General features: G+C 45.0%; 62 non-coding genes across 62 annotated transcripts; all 62 read left to right on the plus strand.

Moving 5' to 3' along the window:
- The first annotated feature begins 99 nt into the window (after positions 1-99).
- LOC144402687 (5S ribosomal RNA) lies at positions 100-218 on the plus strand. The gene has a single exon (XR_013464623.1). It is a non-coding gene; the product is annotated as a 5S ribosomal RNA (ribosomal RNA).
- Positions 219-334: 116 nt separating this feature from the next.
- Positions 335-453, plus strand: LOC144402688 (5S ribosomal RNA). Its single transcript, XR_013464624.1, has one exon. It is a non-coding gene; the product is annotated as a 5S ribosomal RNA (ribosomal RNA).
- A 116-nt stretch (positions 454-569) lies between these two features.
- On the plus strand, positions 570-688 carry LOC144402689 (5S ribosomal RNA). The gene has a single exon (XR_013464625.1). It is a non-coding gene; the product is annotated as a 5S ribosomal RNA (ribosomal RNA).
- A 117-nt stretch (positions 689-805) lies between these two features.
- On the plus strand, positions 806-924 carry LOC144402690 (5S ribosomal RNA). Its single transcript, XR_013464626.1, has one exon. It is a non-coding gene; the product is annotated as a 5S ribosomal RNA (ribosomal RNA).
- Positions 925-1,041: 117 nt separating this feature from the next.
- LOC144402691 (5S ribosomal RNA) lies at positions 1,042-1,160 on the plus strand. The gene has a single exon (XR_013464627.1). It is a non-coding gene; the product is annotated as a 5S ribosomal RNA (ribosomal RNA).
- Positions 1,161-1,276: 116 nt separating this feature from the next.
- LOC144402693 (5S ribosomal RNA) lies at positions 1,277-1,395 on the plus strand. Its single transcript, XR_013464629.1, has one exon. It is a non-coding gene; the product is annotated as a 5S ribosomal RNA (ribosomal RNA).
- A 117-nt stretch (positions 1,396-1,512) lies between these two features.
- On the plus strand, positions 1,513-1,631 carry LOC144402694 (5S ribosomal RNA). Its single transcript, XR_013464630.1, has one exon. It is a non-coding gene; the product is annotated as a 5S ribosomal RNA (ribosomal RNA).
- Positions 1,632-1,748: 117 nt separating this feature from the next.
- On the plus strand, positions 1,749-1,867 carry LOC144402695 (5S ribosomal RNA). Its single transcript, XR_013464631.1, has one exon. It is a non-coding gene; the product is annotated as a 5S ribosomal RNA (ribosomal RNA).
- Positions 1,868-1,983: 116 nt separating this feature from the next.
- LOC144402696 (5S ribosomal RNA) lies at positions 1,984-2,102 on the plus strand. Its single transcript, XR_013464632.1, has one exon. It is a non-coding gene; the product is annotated as a 5S ribosomal RNA (ribosomal RNA).
- A 117-nt stretch (positions 2,103-2,219) lies between these two features.
- On the plus strand, positions 2,220-2,338 carry LOC144402697 (5S ribosomal RNA). The gene has a single exon (XR_013464633.1). It is a non-coding gene; the product is annotated as a 5S ribosomal RNA (ribosomal RNA).
- A 116-nt stretch (positions 2,339-2,454) lies between these two features.
- Positions 2,455-2,573, plus strand: LOC144402699 (5S ribosomal RNA). The gene has a single exon (XR_013464635.1). It is a non-coding gene; the product is annotated as a 5S ribosomal RNA (ribosomal RNA).
- A 117-nt stretch (positions 2,574-2,690) lies between these two features.
- Positions 2,691-2,809, plus strand: LOC144402700 (5S ribosomal RNA). The gene has a single exon (XR_013464636.1). It is a non-coding gene; the product is annotated as a 5S ribosomal RNA (ribosomal RNA).
- Positions 2,810-2,926: 117 nt separating this feature from the next.
- LOC144402701 (5S ribosomal RNA) lies at positions 2,927-3,045 on the plus strand. Its single transcript, XR_013464637.1, has one exon. It is a non-coding gene; the product is annotated as a 5S ribosomal RNA (ribosomal RNA).
- Positions 3,046-3,161: 116 nt separating this feature from the next.
- LOC144402702 (5S ribosomal RNA) lies at positions 3,162-3,280 on the plus strand. The gene has a single exon (XR_013464638.1). It is a non-coding gene; the product is annotated as a 5S ribosomal RNA (ribosomal RNA).
- Positions 3,281-3,397: 117 nt separating this feature from the next.
- Positions 3,398-3,516, plus strand: LOC144402703 (5S ribosomal RNA). The gene has a single exon (XR_013464639.1). It is a non-coding gene; the product is annotated as a 5S ribosomal RNA (ribosomal RNA).
- Positions 3,517-3,632: 116 nt separating this feature from the next.
- On the plus strand, positions 3,633-3,751 carry LOC144399377 (5S ribosomal RNA). The gene has a single exon (XR_013461522.1). It is a non-coding gene; the product is annotated as a 5S ribosomal RNA (ribosomal RNA).
- A 116-nt stretch (positions 3,752-3,867) lies between these two features.
- LOC144402704 (5S ribosomal RNA) lies at positions 3,868-3,986 on the plus strand. Its single transcript, XR_013464640.1, has one exon. It is a non-coding gene; the product is annotated as a 5S ribosomal RNA (ribosomal RNA).
- A 116-nt stretch (positions 3,987-4,102) lies between these two features.
- On the plus strand, positions 4,103-4,221 carry LOC144402705 (5S ribosomal RNA). The gene has a single exon (XR_013464641.1). It is a non-coding gene; the product is annotated as a 5S ribosomal RNA (ribosomal RNA).
- A 117-nt stretch (positions 4,222-4,338) lies between these two features.
- Positions 4,339-4,457, plus strand: LOC144402706 (5S ribosomal RNA). The gene has a single exon (XR_013464642.1). It is a non-coding gene; the product is annotated as a 5S ribosomal RNA (ribosomal RNA).
- A 117-nt stretch (positions 4,458-4,574) lies between these two features.
- On the plus strand, positions 4,575-4,693 carry LOC144402707 (5S ribosomal RNA). Its single transcript, XR_013464643.1, has one exon. It is a non-coding gene; the product is annotated as a 5S ribosomal RNA (ribosomal RNA).
- A 116-nt stretch (positions 4,694-4,809) lies between these two features.
- Positions 4,810-4,928, plus strand: LOC144402708 (5S ribosomal RNA). Its single transcript, XR_013464644.1, has one exon. It is a non-coding gene; the product is annotated as a 5S ribosomal RNA (ribosomal RNA).
- A 117-nt stretch (positions 4,929-5,045) lies between these two features.
- LOC144402710 (5S ribosomal RNA) lies at positions 5,046-5,164 on the plus strand. The gene has a single exon (XR_013464646.1). It is a non-coding gene; the product is annotated as a 5S ribosomal RNA (ribosomal RNA).
- Positions 5,165-5,281: 117 nt separating this feature from the next.
- Positions 5,282-5,400, plus strand: LOC144402711 (5S ribosomal RNA). The gene has a single exon (XR_013464647.1). It is a non-coding gene; the product is annotated as a 5S ribosomal RNA (ribosomal RNA).
- Positions 5,401-5,517: 117 nt separating this feature from the next.
- On the plus strand, positions 5,518-5,636 carry LOC144402712 (5S ribosomal RNA). Its single transcript, XR_013464648.1, has one exon. It is a non-coding gene; the product is annotated as a 5S ribosomal RNA (ribosomal RNA).
- Positions 5,637-6,143: 507 nt separating this feature from the next.
- LOC144402713 (5S ribosomal RNA) lies at positions 6,144-6,262 on the plus strand. The gene has a single exon (XR_013464649.1). It is a non-coding gene; the product is annotated as a 5S ribosomal RNA (ribosomal RNA).
- Positions 6,263-6,379: 117 nt separating this feature from the next.
- Positions 6,380-6,498, plus strand: LOC144402714 (5S ribosomal RNA). The gene has a single exon (XR_013464650.1). It is a non-coding gene; the product is annotated as a 5S ribosomal RNA (ribosomal RNA).
- A 117-nt stretch (positions 6,499-6,615) lies between these two features.
- On the plus strand, positions 6,616-6,734 carry LOC144402715 (5S ribosomal RNA). The gene has a single exon (XR_013464651.1). It is a non-coding gene; the product is annotated as a 5S ribosomal RNA (ribosomal RNA).
- A 116-nt stretch (positions 6,735-6,850) lies between these two features.
- On the plus strand, positions 6,851-6,969 carry LOC144402716 (5S ribosomal RNA). Its single transcript, XR_013464652.1, has one exon. It is a non-coding gene; the product is annotated as a 5S ribosomal RNA (ribosomal RNA).
- A 117-nt stretch (positions 6,970-7,086) lies between these two features.
- LOC144402717 (5S ribosomal RNA) lies at positions 7,087-7,205 on the plus strand. Its single transcript, XR_013464653.1, has one exon. It is a non-coding gene; the product is annotated as a 5S ribosomal RNA (ribosomal RNA).
- Positions 7,206-7,321: 116 nt separating this feature from the next.
- LOC144402718 (5S ribosomal RNA) lies at positions 7,322-7,440 on the plus strand. The gene has a single exon (XR_013464654.1). It is a non-coding gene; the product is annotated as a 5S ribosomal RNA (ribosomal RNA).
- A 117-nt stretch (positions 7,441-7,557) lies between these two features.
- Positions 7,558-7,676, plus strand: LOC144402719 (5S ribosomal RNA). The gene has a single exon (XR_013464655.1). It is a non-coding gene; the product is annotated as a 5S ribosomal RNA (ribosomal RNA).
- Positions 7,677-7,792: 116 nt separating this feature from the next.
- LOC144399378 (5S ribosomal RNA) lies at positions 7,793-7,911 on the plus strand. Its single transcript, XR_013461523.1, has one exon. It is a non-coding gene; the product is annotated as a 5S ribosomal RNA (ribosomal RNA).
- Positions 7,912-8,027: 116 nt separating this feature from the next.
- Positions 8,028-8,146, plus strand: LOC144402721 (5S ribosomal RNA). The gene has a single exon (XR_013464657.1). It is a non-coding gene; the product is annotated as a 5S ribosomal RNA (ribosomal RNA).
- A 116-nt stretch (positions 8,147-8,262) lies between these two features.
- Positions 8,263-8,381, plus strand: LOC144402722 (5S ribosomal RNA). Its single transcript, XR_013464658.1, has one exon. It is a non-coding gene; the product is annotated as a 5S ribosomal RNA (ribosomal RNA).
- Positions 8,382-8,498: 117 nt separating this feature from the next.
- On the plus strand, positions 8,499-8,617 carry LOC144402723 (5S ribosomal RNA). The gene has a single exon (XR_013464659.1). It is a non-coding gene; the product is annotated as a 5S ribosomal RNA (ribosomal RNA).
- A 117-nt stretch (positions 8,618-8,734) lies between these two features.
- On the plus strand, positions 8,735-8,853 carry LOC144402724 (5S ribosomal RNA). The gene has a single exon (XR_013464660.1). It is a non-coding gene; the product is annotated as a 5S ribosomal RNA (ribosomal RNA).
- A 116-nt stretch (positions 8,854-8,969) lies between these two features.
- On the plus strand, positions 8,970-9,088 carry LOC144402725 (5S ribosomal RNA). The gene has a single exon (XR_013464661.1). It is a non-coding gene; the product is annotated as a 5S ribosomal RNA (ribosomal RNA).
- Positions 9,089-9,205: 117 nt separating this feature from the next.
- On the plus strand, positions 9,206-9,324 carry LOC144402726 (5S ribosomal RNA). The gene has a single exon (XR_013464662.1). It is a non-coding gene; the product is annotated as a 5S ribosomal RNA (ribosomal RNA).
- Positions 9,325-9,441: 117 nt separating this feature from the next.
- Positions 9,442-9,560, plus strand: LOC144402727 (5S ribosomal RNA). The gene has a single exon (XR_013464663.1). It is a non-coding gene; the product is annotated as a 5S ribosomal RNA (ribosomal RNA).
- Positions 9,561-9,677: 117 nt separating this feature from the next.
- LOC144402728 (5S ribosomal RNA) lies at positions 9,678-9,796 on the plus strand. Its single transcript, XR_013464664.1, has one exon. It is a non-coding gene; the product is annotated as a 5S ribosomal RNA (ribosomal RNA).
- A 507-nt stretch (positions 9,797-10,303) lies between these two features.
- LOC144402729 (5S ribosomal RNA) lies at positions 10,304-10,422 on the plus strand. Its single transcript, XR_013464665.1, has one exon. It is a non-coding gene; the product is annotated as a 5S ribosomal RNA (ribosomal RNA).
- Positions 10,423-10,539: 117 nt separating this feature from the next.
- Positions 10,540-10,658, plus strand: LOC144402730 (5S ribosomal RNA). The gene has a single exon (XR_013464666.1). It is a non-coding gene; the product is annotated as a 5S ribosomal RNA (ribosomal RNA).
- Positions 10,659-10,774: 116 nt separating this feature from the next.
- LOC144402732 (5S ribosomal RNA) lies at positions 10,775-10,893 on the plus strand. The gene has a single exon (XR_013464668.1). It is a non-coding gene; the product is annotated as a 5S ribosomal RNA (ribosomal RNA).
- Positions 10,894-11,009: 116 nt separating this feature from the next.
- LOC144402733 (5S ribosomal RNA) lies at positions 11,010-11,128 on the plus strand. The gene has a single exon (XR_013464669.1). It is a non-coding gene; the product is annotated as a 5S ribosomal RNA (ribosomal RNA).
- Positions 11,129-11,244: 116 nt separating this feature from the next.
- Positions 11,245-11,363, plus strand: LOC144402734 (5S ribosomal RNA). Its single transcript, XR_013464670.1, has one exon. It is a non-coding gene; the product is annotated as a 5S ribosomal RNA (ribosomal RNA).
- A 117-nt stretch (positions 11,364-11,480) lies between these two features.
- LOC144402735 (5S ribosomal RNA) lies at positions 11,481-11,599 on the plus strand. The gene has a single exon (XR_013464671.1). It is a non-coding gene; the product is annotated as a 5S ribosomal RNA (ribosomal RNA).
- A 116-nt stretch (positions 11,600-11,715) lies between these two features.
- Positions 11,716-11,834, plus strand: LOC144402736 (5S ribosomal RNA). The gene has a single exon (XR_013464672.1). It is a non-coding gene; the product is annotated as a 5S ribosomal RNA (ribosomal RNA).
- A 117-nt stretch (positions 11,835-11,951) lies between these two features.
- LOC144402737 (5S ribosomal RNA) lies at positions 11,952-12,070 on the plus strand. Its single transcript, XR_013464673.1, has one exon. It is a non-coding gene; the product is annotated as a 5S ribosomal RNA (ribosomal RNA).
- A 116-nt stretch (positions 12,071-12,186) lies between these two features.
- Positions 12,187-12,305, plus strand: LOC144402738 (5S ribosomal RNA). Its single transcript, XR_013464674.1, has one exon. It is a non-coding gene; the product is annotated as a 5S ribosomal RNA (ribosomal RNA).
- Positions 12,306-12,421: 116 nt separating this feature from the next.
- Positions 12,422-12,540, plus strand: LOC144402739 (5S ribosomal RNA). Its single transcript, XR_013464675.1, has one exon. It is a non-coding gene; the product is annotated as a 5S ribosomal RNA (ribosomal RNA).
- A 117-nt stretch (positions 12,541-12,657) lies between these two features.
- LOC144402740 (5S ribosomal RNA) lies at positions 12,658-12,776 on the plus strand. Its single transcript, XR_013464676.1, has one exon. It is a non-coding gene; the product is annotated as a 5S ribosomal RNA (ribosomal RNA).
- Positions 12,777-12,893: 117 nt separating this feature from the next.
- Positions 12,894-13,012, plus strand: LOC144402741 (5S ribosomal RNA). Its single transcript, XR_013464677.1, has one exon. It is a non-coding gene; the product is annotated as a 5S ribosomal RNA (ribosomal RNA).
- Positions 13,013-13,129: 117 nt separating this feature from the next.
- On the plus strand, positions 13,130-13,248 carry LOC144402743 (5S ribosomal RNA). The gene has a single exon (XR_013464679.1). It is a non-coding gene; the product is annotated as a 5S ribosomal RNA (ribosomal RNA).
- Positions 13,249-13,364: 116 nt separating this feature from the next.
- LOC144402744 (5S ribosomal RNA) lies at positions 13,365-13,483 on the plus strand. Its single transcript, XR_013464680.1, has one exon. It is a non-coding gene; the product is annotated as a 5S ribosomal RNA (ribosomal RNA).
- A 117-nt stretch (positions 13,484-13,600) lies between these two features.
- Positions 13,601-13,719, plus strand: LOC144402745 (5S ribosomal RNA). The gene has a single exon (XR_013464681.1). It is a non-coding gene; the product is annotated as a 5S ribosomal RNA (ribosomal RNA).
- Positions 13,720-13,836: 117 nt separating this feature from the next.
- On the plus strand, positions 13,837-13,955 carry LOC144402746 (5S ribosomal RNA). Its single transcript, XR_013464682.1, has one exon. It is a non-coding gene; the product is annotated as a 5S ribosomal RNA (ribosomal RNA).
- Positions 13,956-14,071: 116 nt separating this feature from the next.
- On the plus strand, positions 14,072-14,190 carry LOC144402747 (5S ribosomal RNA). Its single transcript, XR_013464683.1, has one exon. It is a non-coding gene; the product is annotated as a 5S ribosomal RNA (ribosomal RNA).
- Positions 14,191-14,307: 117 nt separating this feature from the next.
- Positions 14,308-14,426, plus strand: LOC144402748 (5S ribosomal RNA). Its single transcript, XR_013464684.1, has one exon. It is a non-coding gene; the product is annotated as a 5S ribosomal RNA (ribosomal RNA).
- A 117-nt stretch (positions 14,427-14,543) lies between these two features.
- Positions 14,544-14,662, plus strand: LOC144402749 (5S ribosomal RNA). The gene has a single exon (XR_013464685.1). It is a non-coding gene; the product is annotated as a 5S ribosomal RNA (ribosomal RNA).
- A 116-nt stretch (positions 14,663-14,778) lies between these two features.
- LOC144402750 (5S ribosomal RNA) lies at positions 14,779-14,897 on the plus strand. The gene has a single exon (XR_013464686.1). It is a non-coding gene; the product is annotated as a 5S ribosomal RNA (ribosomal RNA).
- Positions 14,898-15,014: 117 nt separating this feature from the next.
- LOC144402751 (5S ribosomal RNA) lies at positions 15,015-15,133 on the plus strand. Its single transcript, XR_013464687.1, has one exon. It is a non-coding gene; the product is annotated as a 5S ribosomal RNA (ribosomal RNA).
- Positions 15,134-15,250: 117 nt separating this feature from the next.
- LOC144402752 (5S ribosomal RNA) lies at positions 15,251-15,369 on the plus strand. Its single transcript, XR_013464688.1, has one exon. It is a non-coding gene; the product is annotated as a 5S ribosomal RNA (ribosomal RNA).
- The last annotated feature ends 79 nt before the right edge of the window (positions 15,370-15,448 follow it).

The raw sequence follows: 15,448 nt of genomic DNA on the forward strand, positions 1-15,448 counted from the left end.
AAAAGACACAGAGAAGGCCTTAGAAAGTGACTCCATTTAATTGTCAAAACTACAAAACCTTTGACACATTTTAAAAGATTAGGTAGAGGACATGCAGTTGCTTACGGCCATACCTCTCTGGCTCCGCCTGATCTCGTCTGATCTCAGAAGCTAAGCAGAGTAGGGCCTGGTTAGTACTTGGATGGAAGACCGCCTGGGAATCCCAGGTGCCGTAAGCTTTTTCAATTCTATCTGTAAAAGACACAGAGAAGGCCTTAGAAAGTGACTCCATTTAATTGTCAAAACTACAAAACCTTTGACACATTTTAAAAGATTAGGTAGAGGACATACAGTTGCTTACGGCCATACCTCTCTGGCTCCGCCTGATCTCGTCTGATCTCAGAAGCTAAGCAGAGTAGGGCCTGGTTAGTACTTGGATGGAAGACCGCCTGGGAATCCCAGGTGCCGTAAGCTTTTTCAATTCTATCTGTAAAAGACACAGAGAAGGCCTTAGAAAGTGACTCCATTTAATTGTCAAAACTACAAAACCTTTGACACATTTTAAAAGATTAGGTAGAGGACATACAGTTGCTTACGGCCATACCTCTCTGGCTCCGCCTGATCTCGTCTGATCTCAGAAGCTAAGCAGAGTAGGGCCTGGTTAGTACTTGGATGGAAGACCGCCTGGGAATCCCAGGTGCCGTAAGCTTTTTCATTTCTCTCTCTGGAAGAAATCGAGAAGGCATTAGAAAGTGACTCCTTTTTCATTATCAAAACTCCAAAACCTTTGACACATTTTAAAATATTAGGAAGAGGACATACAGTTGCTTACGGCCATACCTCTCTGGCTCCGCCTGATCTCGTCTGATCTCAGAAGCTAAGCAGAGTAGGGCCTGGTTAGTACTTGGATGGAAGACCGCCTGGGAATCCCAGGTGCCGTAAGCTTTTTCATTTCTCTCTCTGGAAGAAATCGAGAAGGCATTAGAAAGTGACTCCTTTTTCATTATCAAAACTCCAAAACCTTTGACACATTTTAAAAGATTAGGAAGAGGACATACAGTTGCTTACGGCCATACCTCTCTGGCTCCGCCTGATCTCGTCTGATCTCAGAAGCTAAGCAGAGTAGGGCCTGGTTAGTACTTGGATGGAAGACCGCCTGGGAATCCCAGGTGCCGTAAGCTTTTTCAATTCTATTTGTAAAAGACACAGAGAAGGCCTTAGAAAGTGACTCCATTTAATTGTCAAAACTACAAAACCTTTGACACATTTTAAAAGATTAGGTAGAGGACATGCAGTTGCTTACGGCCATACCTCTCTGGCTCCGCCTGATCTCGTCTGATCTCAGAAGCTAAGCAGAGTAGGGCCTGGTTAGTACTTGGATGGAAGACCGCCTGGGAATCCCAGGTGCCGTAAGCTTTTTCATTTCTCTCTCTGGAAGAAATTGAGAAGGCATTAGAAAGTGAATCCTTTTTCATTATCAAAACTCCAAAACCTTTGACACATTTTAAAATATTAGGAAGAGGACATACAGTTGCTTACGGCCATACCTCTCTGGCTCCGCCTGATCTCGTCTGATCTCAGAAGCTAAGCAGAGTAGGGCCTGGTTAGTACTTGGATGGAAGACCGCCTGGGAATCCCAGGTGCCGTAAGCTTTTTCATTTCTCTCTCTGGAAGAAATCGAGAAGGCATTAGAAAGTGACTCCTTTTTCATTATCAAAACTCCAAAACCTTTGACACATTTTAAAAGATTAGGAAGAGGACATACAGTTGCTTACGGCCATACCTCTCTGGCTCCGCCTGATCTCGTCTGATCTCAGAAGCTAAGCAGAGTAGGGCCTGGTTAGTACTTGGATGGAAGACCGCCTGGGAATCCCAGGTGCCGTAAGCTTTTTCAATTCTATCTGTAAAAGACACAGAGAAGGCCTTAGAAAGTGACTCCATTTCATTGTCAAAACTACAAAACCTTTGACACATTTTAAAAGATTAGGTAGAGGACATACAGTTGCTTACGGCCATACCTCTCTGGCTCCGCCTGATCTCGTCTGATCTCAGAAGCTAAGCAGAGTAGGGCCTGGTTAGTACTTGGATGGAAGACCGCCTGGGAATCCCAGGTGCCGTAAGCTTTTTCATTTCTCTCTCTGGAAGAAATTGAGAAGGCATTAGAAAGTGAATCCTTTTTCATTATCAAAACTCCAAAACCTTTGACACATTTTAAAAGATTAGGAAGAGGACATACAGTTGCTTACGGCCATACCTCTCTGGCTCCGCCTGATCTCGTCTGATCTCAGAAGCTAAGCAGAGTAGGGCCTGGTTAGTACTTGGATGGAAGACCGCCTGGGAATCCCAGGTGCCGTAAGCTTTTTCAATTCTATTTGTAAAAGACACAGAGAAGGCCTTAGAAAGTGACTCCATTTAATTGTCAAAACTACAAAACCTTTGACACATTTTAAAAGATTAGGTAGAGGACATGCAGTTGCTTACGGCCATACCTCTCTGGCTCCGCCTGATCTCGTCTGATCTCAGAAGCTAAGCAGAGTAGGGCCTGGTTAGTACTTGGATGGAAGACCGCCTGGGAATCCCAGGTGCCGTAAGCTTTTTCATTTCTCTCTCTGGAAGAAATCGAGAAGGCATTAGAAAGTGACTCCTTTTTCATTATCAAAACTCCAAAACCTTTGACACATTTTAAAGGATTAGGAAGAGGACATACAGTTGCTTACGGCCATACCTCTCTGGCTCCGCCTGATCTCGTCTGATCTCAGAAGCTAAGCAGAGTAGGGCCTGGTTAGTACTTGGATGGAAGACCGCCTGGGAATCCCAGGTGCCGTAAGCTTTTTCATTTCTCTCTCTGGAAGAAATCGAGAAGGCATTAGAAAGTGACTCCTTTTTCATTATCAAAACTCCAAAACCTTTGACACATTTTAAAAGATTAGGAAGAGGACATACAGTTGCTTACGGCCATACCTCTCTGGCTCCGCCTGATCTCGTCTGATCTCAGAAGCTAAGCAGAGTAGGGCCTGGTTAGTACTTGGATGGAAGACCGCCTGGGAATCCCAGGTGCCGTAAGCTTTTTCAATTCTATCTGTAAAAGACACAGAGAAGGCCTTAGAAAGTGACTCCATTTAATTGTCAAAACTACAAAACCTTTGACACATTTTAAAAGATTAGGTAGAGGACATACAGTTGCTTACGGCCATACCTCTCTGGCTCCGCCTGATCTCGTCTGATCTCAGAAGCTAAGCAGAGTAGGGCCTGGTTAGTACTTGGATGGAAGACCGCCTGGGAATCCCAGGTGCCGTAAGCTTTTTCATTTCTCTCTCTGGAAGAAATTGAGAAGGCATTAGAAAGTGAATCCTTTTTCATGATCAAAACTCCAAAACCTTTGACACATTTTAAAATATTAGGAAGAGGACATACAGTTGCTTACGGCCATACCTCTCTGGCTCCGCCTGATCTCGTCTGATCTCAGAAGCTAAGCAGAGTAGGGCCTGGTTAGTACTTGGATGGAAGACCGCCTGGGAATCCCAGGTGCCGTAAGCTTTTTCATTTCTATCTGTAAAAGACACAGAGAAGGCCTTAGAAAGTGACTCCATTTCATTGTCAAAACTACAAAACCTTTGACACATTTTAAAAGATTAGGTAGAGGACATACAGTTGCTTACGGCCATACCTCTCTGGCTCCGCCTGATCTCGTCTGATCTCAGAAGCTAAGCAGAGTAGGGCCTGGTTAGTACTTGGATGGAAGACAGCCTGGGAATCCCAGGTGCCGTAAGCTTTTTCAATTCTATCTGTAAAAGACACAGAGAAGGCCTTAGAAAGTGACTCCATTTAATTGTCAAAACTACAAAACCTTTGACACATTTTAAAAGATTAGGTAGAGGACATACAGTTGCTTACGGCCATACCTCTCTGGCTCCGCCTGATCTCGTCTGATCTCAGAAGCTAAGCAGAGTAGGGCCTGGTTAGTACTTGGATGGAAGACCGCCTGGGAATCCCAGGTGCCGTAAGCTTTTTCAATTCTATCTTTAAAAGACACAGAGAAGGCCTTAGAAAGTGACTCCATTTAATTGTCAAAACTACAAAACCTTTGACACATTTTAAAAGATTAGGTAGAGGACATACAGTTGCTTACGGCCATACCTCTCTGGCTCCGCCTGATCTCGTCTGATCTCAGAAGCTAAGCAGAGTAGGGCCTGGTTAGTACTTGGATGGAAGACCGCCTGGGAATCCCAGGTGCCGTAAGCTTTTTCATTTCTCTCTCTGGAAGAAATTGAGAAGGCATTAGAAAGTGAATCCTTTTTCATTATCAAAACTCCAAAACCTTTGACACATTTTAAAAGATTAGGAAGAGGACATACAGTTGCTTACGGCCATACCTCTCTGGCTCCGCCTGATCTCGTCTGATCTCAGAAGCTAAGCAGAGTAGGGCCTGGTTAGTACTTGGATGGAAGACCGCCTGGGAATCCCAGGTGCCGTAAGCTTTTTCATTTCTCTCTCTGGAAGAAATCGAGAAGGCATTAGAAAGTGACTCCTTTTTCATTATCAAAACTCCAAAACCTTTGACACATTTTAAAAGATTAGGAAGAGGACATACAGTTGCTTACGGCCATACCTCTCTGGCTCCGCCTGATCTCGTCTGATCTCAGAAGCTAAGCAGAGTAGGGCCTGGTTAGTACTTGGATGGAAGACCGCCTGGGAATCCCAGGTGCCGTAAGCTTTTTCAATTCTATTTGTAAAAGACACAGAGAAGGCCTTAGAAAGTGACTCCATTTAATTGTCAAAACTACAAAACCTTTGACACATTTTAAAAGATTAGGTAGAGGACATGCAGTTGCTTACGGCCATACCTCTCTGGCTCCGCCTGATCTCGTCTGATCTCAGAAGCTAAGCAGAGTAGGGCCTGGTTAGTACTTGGATGGAAGACCGCCTGGGAATCCCAGGTGCCGTAAGCTTTTTCATTTCTCTCTCTGGAAGAAATTGAGAAGGCATTAGAAAGTGAATCCTTTTTCATTATCAAAACTCCAAAACCTTTGACACATTTTAAAAGATTAGGAAGAGGACATACAGTTGCTTACGGCCATACCTCTCTGGCTCCGCCTGATCTCGTCTGATCTCAGAAGCTAAGCAGAGTAGGGCCTGGTTAGTACTTGGATGGAAGACCGCCTGGGAATCCCAGGTGCCGTAAGCTTTTTCATTTCTCTCTCTGGAAGAAATCGAGAAGGCATTAGAAAGTGACTCCTTTTTCATTATCAAAACTCCAAAACCTTTGACACATTTTAAAAGATTAGGAAGAGGACATACAGTTGCTTACGGCCATACCTCTCTGGCTCCGCCTGATCTCGTCTGATCTCAGAAGCTAAGCAGAGTAGGGCCTGGTTAGTACTTGGATGGAAGACCGCCTGGGAATCCCAGGTGCCGTAAGCTTTTTCATTTCTCTCTCTGGAAGAAATCGAGAAGGCATTAGAAAGTGACTCCTTTTTCATTATCAAAACTCCAAAACCTTTGACACATTTTAAAAGATTAGGAAGAGGACATACAGTTGCTTACGGCCATACCTCTCTGGCTCCGCCTGATCTCGTCTGATCTCAGAAGCTAAGCAGAGTAGGGCCTGGTTAGTACTTGGATGGAAGACCGCCTGGGAATCCCAGGTGCCGTAAGCTTTTTCAATTCTATCTGTAAAAGACACAGAGAAGGCCTTAGAAAGTGACTCCATTTAATTGTCAAAACTACAAAACCTTTGACACATTTTAAAAGATTAGGTAGAGGACAGGGCGGCACGGTGGCGCGGTGGTTAGCACTGTTGCCTCACAGCAAGAAGGTCCTGGGTTCGATTCCGCCCAGTGGCCTTTCTGTGTGGAGTCTGCATGTTCTCCCCGTGTCTGCGTGGGTTCTCTCCGGGTTCTCCGGCTTCCTCCCACAGTCCAAAGACATGCTCTGGGGATCAGGTTAATTGGGGACTTTAAATTGCCCGTAGTTGTGTGAGTGTGAGTGTGAATGGTTGTGTGTCTCTGTGTTGCCCTGCGATTGGCTGGCGACCAATCCAGGGTGTACCCTGTCTATCGCCCGAAGTTGGCTGGGATGGACTCCAGCCCCCCCGCGACCCTGTGTGCAGGATAAGCGGTTTGACAATGGATGGATGGATGGATGGAGGTAGAGGACATACAGTTGCTTACGGCCATACCTCTCTGGCTCCGCCTGATCTCGTCTGATCTCAGAAGCTAAGCAGAGTAGGGCCTGGTTAGTACTTGGATGGAAGACCGCCTGGGAATCCCAGGTGCCGTAAGCTTTTTCATTTCTCTCTCTGGAAGAAATCGAGAAGGCATTAGAAAGTGACTCCTTTTTCATTATCAAAACTCCAAAACCTTTGACACATTTTAAAGGATTAGGAAGAGGACATACAGTTGCTTACGGCCATACCTCTCTGGCTCCGCCTGATCTCGTCTGATCTCAGAAGCTAAGCAGAGTAGGGCCTGGTTAGTACTTGGATGGAAGACCGCCTGGGAATCCCAGGTGCCGTAAGCTTTTTCATTTCTCTCTCTGGAAGAAATCGAGAAGGCATTAGAAAGTGACTCCTTTTTCATTATCAAAACTCCAAAACCTTTGACACATTTTAAAAGATTAGGAAGAGGACATACAGTTGCTTACGGCCATACCTCTCTGGCTCCGCCTGATCTCGTCTGATCTCAGAAGCTAAGCAGAGTAGGGCCTGGTTAGTACTTGGATGGAAGACCGCCTGGGAATCCCAGGTGCCGTAAGCTTTTTCAATTCTATCTGTAAAAGACACAGAGAAGGCCTTAGAAAGTGACTCCATTTAATTGTCAAAACTACAAAACCTTTGACACATTTTAAAAGATTAGGTAGAGGACATACAGTTGCTTACGGCCATACCTCTCTGGCTCCGCCTGATCTCGTCTGATCTCAGAAGCTAAGCAGAGTAGGGCCTGGTTAGTACTTGGATGGAAGACCGCCTGGGAATCCCAGGTGCCGTAAGCTTTTTCATTTCTCTCTCTGGAAGAAATTGAGAAGGCATTAGAAAGTGAATCCTTTTTCATGATCAAAACTCCAAAACCTTTGACACATTTTAAAATATTAGGAAGAGGACATACAGTTGCTTACGGCCATACCTCTCTGGCTCCGCCTGATCTCGTCTGATCTCAGAAGCTAAGCAGAGTAGGGCCTGGTTAGTACTTGGATGGAAGACCGCCTGGGAATCCCAGGTGCCGTAAGCTTTTTCAATTCTATCTGTAAAAGACACAGAGAAGGCCTTAGAAAGTGACTCCATTTAATTGTCAAAACTACAAAACCTTTGACACATTTTAAAAGATTAGGTAGAGGACATACAGTTGCTTACGGCCATACCTCTCTGGCTCCGCCTGATCTCGTCTGATCTCAGAAGCTAAGCAGAGTAGGGCCTGGTTAGTACTTGGATGGAAGACCGCCTGGGAATCCCAGGTGCCGTAAGCTTTTTCATTTCTCTCTCTGGAAGAAATTGAGAAGGCATTAGAAAGTGAATCCTTTTTCATGATCAAAACTCCAAAACCTTTGACACATTTTAAAATATTAGGAAGAGGACATACAGTTGCTTACGGCCATACCTCTCTGGCTCCGCCTGATCTCGTCTGATCTCAGAAGCTAAGCAGAGTAGGGCCTGGTTAGTACTTGGATGGAAGACCGCCTGGGAATCCCAGGTGCCGTAAGCTTTTTCATTTCTATCTGTAAAAGACACAGAGAAGGCCTTAGAAAGTGACTCCATTTCATTGTCAAAACTACAAAACCTTTGACACATTTTAAAAGATTAGGTAGAGGACATACAGTTGCTTACGGCCATACCTCTCTGGCTCCGCCTGATCTCGTCTGATCTCAGAAGCTAAGCAGAGTAGGGCCTGGTTAGTACTTGGATGGAAGACAGCCTGGGAATCCCAGGTGCCGTAAGCTTTTTCAATTCTATCTGTAAAAGACACAGAGAAGGCCTTAGAAAGTGACTCCATTTAATTGTCAAAACTACAAAACCTTTGACACATTTTAAAAGATTAGGTAGAGGACATACAGTTGCTTACGGCCATACCTCTCTGGCTCCGCCTGATCTCGTCTGATCTCAGAAGCTAAGCAGAGTAGGGCCTGGTTAGTACTTGGATGGAAGACCGCCTGGGAATCCCAGGTGCCGTAAGCTTTTTCAATTCTATCTTTAAAAGACACAGAGAAGGCCTTAGAAAGTGACTCCATTTAATTGTCAAAACTACAAAACCTTTGACACATTTTAAAAGATTAGGTAGAGGACATACAGTTGCTTACGGCCATACCTCTCTGGCTCCGCCTGATCTCGTCTGATCTCAGAAGCTAAGCAGAGTAGGGCCTGGTTAGTACTTGGATGGAAGACCGCCTGGGAATCCCAGGTGCCGTAAGCTTTTTCATTTCTCTCTCTGGAAGAAATTGAGAAGGCATTAGAAAGTGAATCCTTTTTCATTATCAAAACTCCAAAACCTTTGACACATTTTAAAAGATTAGGAAGAGGACATACAGTTGCTTACGGCCATACCTCTCTGGCTCCGCCTGATCTCGTCTGATCTCAGAAGCTAAGCAGAGTAGGGCCTGGTTAGTACTTGGATGGAAGACCGCCTGGGAATCCCAGGTGCCGTAAGCTTTTTCATTTCTCTCTCTGGAAGAAATCGAGAAGGCATTAGAAAGTGACTCCTTTTTCATTATCAAAACTCCAAAACCTTTGACACATTTTAAAAGATTAGGAAGAGGACATACAGTTGCTTACGGCCATACCTCTCTGGCTCCGCCTGATCTCGTCTGATCTCAGAAGCTAAGCAGAGTAGGGCCTGGTTAGTACTTGGATGGAAGACCGCCTGGGAATCCCAGGTGCCGTAAGCTTTTTCAATTCTATTTGTAAAAGACACAGAGAAGGCCTTAGAAAGTGACTCCATTTAATTGTCAAAACTACAAAACCTTTGACACATTTTAAAAGATTAGGTAGAGGACATGCAGTTGCTTACGGCCATACCTCTCTGGCTCCGCCTGATCTCGTCTGATCTCAGAAGCTAAGCAGAGTAGGGCCTGGTTAGTACTTGGATGGAAGACCGCCTGGGAATCCCAGGTGCCGTAAGCTTTTTCATTTCTCTCTCTGGAAGAAATTGAGAAGGCATTAGAAAGTGAATCCTTTTTCATTATCAAAACTCCAAAACCTTTGACACATTTTAAAAGATTAGGAAGAGGACATACAGTTGCTTACGGCCATACCTCTCTGGCTCCGCCTGATCTCGTCTGATCTCAGAAGCTAAGCAGAGTAGGGCCTGGTTAGTACTTGGATGGAAGACCGCCTGGGAATCCCAGGTGCCGTAAGCTTTTTCATTTCTCTCTCTGGAAGAAATCGAGAAGGCATTAGAAAGTGACTCCTTTTTCATTATCAAAACTCCAAAACCTTTGACACATTTTAAAAGATTAGGAAGAGGACATACAGTTGCTTACGGCCATACCTCTCTGGCTCCGCCTGATCTCGTCTGATCTCAGAAGCTAAGCAGAGTAGGGCCTGGTTAGTACTTGGATGGAAGACCGCCTGGGAATCCCAGGTGCCGTAAGCTTTTTCATTTCTCTCTCTGGAAGAAATCGAGAAGGCATTAGAAAGTGACTCCTTTTTCATTATCAAAACTCCAAAACCTTTGACACATTTTAAAAGATTAGGAAGAGGACATACAGTTGCTTACGGCCATACCTCTCTGGCTCCGCCTGATCTCGTCTGATCTCAGAAGCTAAGCAGAGTAGGGCCTGGTTAGTACTTGGATGGAAGACCGCCTGGGAATCCCAGGTGCCGTAAGCTTTTTCAATTCTATCTGTAAAAGACACAGAGAAGGCCTTAGAAAGTGACTCCATTTAATTGTCAAAACTACAAAACCTTTGACACATTTTAAAAGATTAGGTAGAGGACAGGGCGGCACGGTGGCGCGGTGGTTAGCACTGTTGCCTCACAGCAAGAAGGTCCTGGGTTCGATTCCGCCCAGTGGCCTTTCTGTGTGGAGTCTGCATGTTCTCCCCGTGTCTGCGTGGGTTCTCTCCGGGTTCTCCGGCTTCCTCCCACAGTCCAAAGACATGCTCTGGGGATCAGGTTAATTGGGGACTTTAAATTGCCCGTAGTTGTGTGAGTGTGAGTGTGAATGGTTGTGTGTCTCTGTGTTGCCCTGCGATTGGCTGGCGACCAATCCAGGGTGTACCCTGTCTATCGCCCGAAGTTGGCTGGGATGGACTCCAGCCCCCCCGCGACCCTGTGTGCAGGATAAGCGGTTTGACAATGGATGGATGGATGGATGGAGGTAGAGGACATACAGTTGCTTACGGCCATACCTCTCTGGCTCCGCCTGATCTCGTCTGATCTCAGAAGCTAAGCAGAGTAGGGCCTGGTTAGTACTTGGATGGAAGACCGCCTGGGAATCCCAGGTGCCGTAAGCTTTTTCATTTCTCTCTCTGGAAGAAATTGAGAAGGCATTAGAAAGTGAATCCTTTTTCATGATCAAAACTCCAAAACCTTTGACACATTTTAAAATATTAGGAAGAGGACATACAGTTGCTTACGGCCATACCTCTCTGGCTCCGCCTGATCTCGTCTGATCTCAGAAGCTAAGCAGAGTAGGGCCTGGTTAGTACTTGGATGGAAGACCGCCTGGGAATCCCAGGTGCCGTAAGCTTTTTCATTTCTATCTGTAAAAGACACAGAGAAGGCCTTAGAAAGTGACTCCATTTCATTGTCAAAACTACAAAACCTTTGACACATTTTAAAAGATTAGGTAGAGGACATACAGTTGCTTACGGCCATACCTCTCTGGCTCCGCCTGATCTCGTCTGATCTCAGAAGCTAAGCAGAGTAGGGCCTGGTTAGTACTTGGATGGAAGACCGCCTGGGAATCCCAGGTGCCGTAAGCTTTTTCAATTCTATCTGTAAAAGACACAGAGAAGGCCTTAGAAAGTGACTCCATTTAATTGTCAAAACTACAAAACCTTTGACACATTTTAAAAGATTAGGTAGAGGACATACAGTTGCTTACGGCCATACCTCTCTGGCTCCGCCTGATCTCGTCTGATCTCAGAAGCTAAGCAGAGTAGGGCCTGGTTAGTACTTGGATGGAAGACCGCCTGGGAATCCCAGGTGCCGTAAGCTTTTTCAATTCTATCTGTAAAAGACACAGAGAAGGCCTTAGAAAGTGACTCCATTTAATTGTCAAAACTACAAAACCTTTGACACATTTTAAAAGATTAGGTAGAGGACATACAGTTGCTTACGGCCATACCTCTCTGGCTCCGCCTGATCTCGTCTGATCTCAGAAGCTAAGCAGAGTAGGGCCTGGTTAGTACTTGGATGGAAGACCGCCTGGGAATCCCAGGTGCCGTAAGCTTTTTCATTTCTCTCTCTGGAAGAAATTGAGAAGGCATTAGAAAGTGAATCCTTTTTCATGATCAAAACTCCAAAACCTTTGACACATTTTAAAATATTAGGAAGAGGACATACAGTTGCTTACGGCCATACCTCTCTGGCTCCGCCTGATCTCGTCTGATCTCAGAAGCTAAGCAGAGTAGGGCCTGGTTAGTACTTGGATGGAAGACCGCCTGGGAATCCCAGGTGCCGTAAGCTTTTTCATTTCTATCTGTAAAAGACACAGAGAAGGCCTTAGAAAGTGACTCCATTTAATTGTCAAAACTACAAAACCTTTGACACATTTTAAGAGATTAGGTAGAGGACATACAGTTGCTTACGGCCATACCTCTCTGGCTCCGCCTGATCTCGTCTGATCTCAGAAGCTAAGCAGAGTAGGGCCTGGTTAGTACTTGGATGGAAGACCGCCTGGGAATCCCAGGTGCCGTAAGCTTTTTCATTTCTCTCTCTGGAAGAAATCGAGAAGGCATTAGAAAGTGACTCCTTTTTCATTATCAAAACTCCAAAACCTTTGACACATTTTAAAAGATTAGGAAGAGGACATACAGTTGCTTACGGCCATACCTCTCTGGCTCCGCCTGATCTCGTCTGATCTCAGAAGCTAAGCAGAGTAGGGCCTGGTTAGTACTTGGATGGAAGACCGCCTGGGAATCCCAGGTGCCGTAAGCTTTTTCAATTCTATCTGTAAAAGACACAGAGAAGGCCTTAGAAAGTGACTCCATTTAATTGTCAAAACTACAAAACCTTTGACACATTTTAAAAGATTAGGTAGAGGACATACAGTTGCTTACGGCCATACCTCTCTGGCTCCGCCTGATCTCGTCTGATCTCAGAAGCTAAGCAGAGTAGGGCCTGGTTAGTACTTGGATGGAAGACCGCCTGGGAATCCCAGGTGCCGTAAGCTTTTTCAATTCTATCTGTAAAAGACACAGAGAAGGCCTTAGAAAGTGACTCCATTTAATTGTCAAAACTACAAAACCTTTGACACATTTTAAAAGATTAGGTAGAGGACATACAGTTGCTTACGGCCATACCTCTCTGGCTCCGCCTGATCTCGTCTGATCTCAGAAGCTAAGCAGAGTAGGGCCTGGTTAGTACTTGGATGGAAGACCGCCTGGGAATCCCAGGTGCCGTAAGCTTTTTCATTTCTCTCTCTGGAAGAAATTGAGAAGGCATTAGAAAGTGAATCCTTTTTCATTATCAAAACTCCAAAACCTTTGACACATTTTAAAAGATTAGGAAGAGGACATACAGTTGCTTACGGCCATACCTCTCTGGCTCCGCCTGATCTCGTCTGATCTCAGAAGCTAAGCAGAGTAGGGCCTGGTTAGTACTTGGATGGAAGACCGCCTGGGAATCCCAGGTGCCGTAAGCTTTTTCATTTCTCTCTCTGGAAGAAATCGAGAAGGCATTAGAAAGTGACTCCTTTTTCATTATCAAAACTCCAAAACCTTTGACACATTTTAAAAGATTAGGAAGAGGACATACAGTTGCTTACGGCCATACCTCTCTGGCTCCGCCTGATCTCGTCTGATCTCAGAAGCTAAGCAGAGTAGGGCCTGGTTAGTACTTGGATGGAAGACCGCCTGGGAATCCCAGGTGCCGTAAGCTTTTTCATTTCTCTCTCTGGAAGAAATCGAGAAGGCATTAGAAAGTGACTCCTTTTTCATTATCAAAACTCCAAAACCTTTGACACATTTTAAAAGATTAGGAAGAGGACATACAGTTGCTTACGGCCATACCTCTCTGGCTCCGCCTGATCTCGTCTGATCTCAGAAGCTAAGCAGAGTAGGGCCTGGTTAGTACTTGGATGGAAGACCGCCTGGGAATCCCAGGTGCCGTAAGCTTTTTCAATTCTATTTGTAAAAGACACAGAGAAGGCCTTAGAAAGTGACTCCATTTAATTGTCAAAACTACAAAACCTTTGACACATTTTAAAAGATTAGGTAGAGGACATGCAGTTGCTTACGGCCATACCTCTCTGGCTCCGCCTGATCTCGTCTGATCTCAGAAGCTAAGCAGAGTAGGGCCTGGTTAGTACTTGGATGGAAGACCGCCTGGGAATCCCAGGTGCCGTAAGCTTTTTCATTTCTCTCTCTGGAAGAAATTGAGAAGGCATTAGAAAGTGAATCCTTTTTCATTATCAAAACTCCAAAACCTTTGACACATTTTAAAATATTAGGAAGAGGACATACAGTTGCTTACGGCCATACCTCTCTGGCTCCGCCTGATCTCGTCTGATCTCAGAAGCTAAGCAGAGTAGGGCCTGGTTAGTACTTGGATGGAAGACCGCCTGGGAATCCCAGGTGCCGTAAGCTTTTTCATTTCTCTCTCTGGAAGAAATCGAGAAGGCATTAGAAAGTGACTCCTTTTTCATTATCAAAACTCCAAAACCTTTGACACATTTTAAAAGATTAGGAAGAGGACATACAGTTGCTTACGGCCATACCTCTCTGGCTCCGCCTGATCTCGTCTGATCTCAGAAGCTAAGCAGAGTAGGGCCTGGTTAGTACTTGGATGGAAGACCGCCTGGGAATCCCAGGTGCCGTAAGCTTTTTCAATTCTATTTGTAAAAGACACAGAGAAGGCCTTAGAAAGTGACTCCATTTAATTGTCAAAACTACAAAACCTTTGACACATTTTAAAAGATTAGGTAGAGGACATGCAGTTGCTTACGGCCATACCTCTCTGGCTCCGCCTGATCTCGTCTGATCTCAGAAGCTAAGCAGAGTAGGGCCTGGTTAGTACTTGGATGGAAGACCGCCTGGGAATCCCAGGTGCCGTAAGCTTTTTCATTTCTCTCTCTGGAAGAAATTGAGAAGGCATTAGAAAGTGAATCCTTTTTCATTATCAAAACTCCAAAACCTTTGACACATTTTAAAATATTAGGAAGAGGACATACAGTTGCTTACGGCCATACCTCTCTGGCTCCGCCTGATCTCGTCTGATCTCAGAAGCTAAGCAGAGTAGGGCCTGGTTAGTACTTGGATGGAAGACCGCCTGGGAATCCCAGGTGCCGTAAGCTTTTTCATTTCTCTCTCTGGAAGAAATCGAGAAGGCATTAGAAAGTGACTCCTTTTTCATTATCAAAACTCCAAAACCTTTGACACATTTTAAAAGATTAGGAAGAGGACATACAGTTGCTTACGGCCATACCTCTCTGGCTCCGCCTGATCTCGTCTGATCTCAGAAGCTAAGCAGAGTAGGGCCTGGTTAGTACTTGGATGGAAGACCGCCTGGGAATCCCAGGTGCCGTAAGCTTTTTCAATTCTATTTGTAAAAGACACAGAGAAGGCCTTAGAAAGTGACTCCATTTAATTGTCAAAACTACAAAACCTTTGACACATTTTAAAAGATTAGGTAGAGGACATGCAGTTGCTTACGGCCATACCTCTCTGGCTCCGCCTGATCTCGTCTGATCTCAGAAGCTAAGCAGAGTAGGGCCTGGTTAGTACTTGGATGGAAGACCGCCTGGGAATCCCAGGTGCCGTAAGCTTTTTCATTTCTCTCTCTGGAAGAAATTGAGAAGGCATTAGAAAGTGACTCCTTTTTCATTATCAAAACTCCAAAACCTTTGACACATTTTAAAAGATTAGGAAGAGGACATACAGTTGCTTACGGCCATACCTCTCTGGCTCCGCCTGATCTCGTCTGATCTCAGAAGCTAAGCAGAGTAGGGCCTGGTTAGTACTTGGATGGAAGACCGCCTGGGAATCCCAGGTGCCGTAAGCTTTTTCATTTCTCTCTCTGGAAGAAATCGAGAAGGCATTAGAAAGTGACTCCTTTTTCATTATCAAAACTCCAAAACCTTTGACACATTTTAAAAGATTAGGAAGAGGACATACAGTTGCTTACGGCCATACCTCTCTGGCTCCGCCTGATCTCGTCTGATCTCAGAAGCTAAGCAGAGTAGGGCCTGGTTAGTACTTGGATGGAAGACCGCCTGGGAATCCCAGGTGCCGTAAGCTTTTTCAATTCTATTTGTAAAAGACACAGAGAAGGCCTTAGAAAGTGACTCCATTTAATTGTCAAAACTACAAAACCTTT

The sequence above is a fragment of the Gasterosteus aculeatus genome, chromosome 2 (genome assembly GCF_964276395.1).
Source record: "Gasterosteus aculeatus chromosome 2, fGasAcu3.hap1.1, whole genome shotgun sequence".
Classification (NCBI taxonomy): domain Eukaryota; kingdom Metazoa; phylum Chordata; class Actinopteri; order Perciformes; family Gasterosteidae; genus Gasterosteus; species Gasterosteus aculeatus.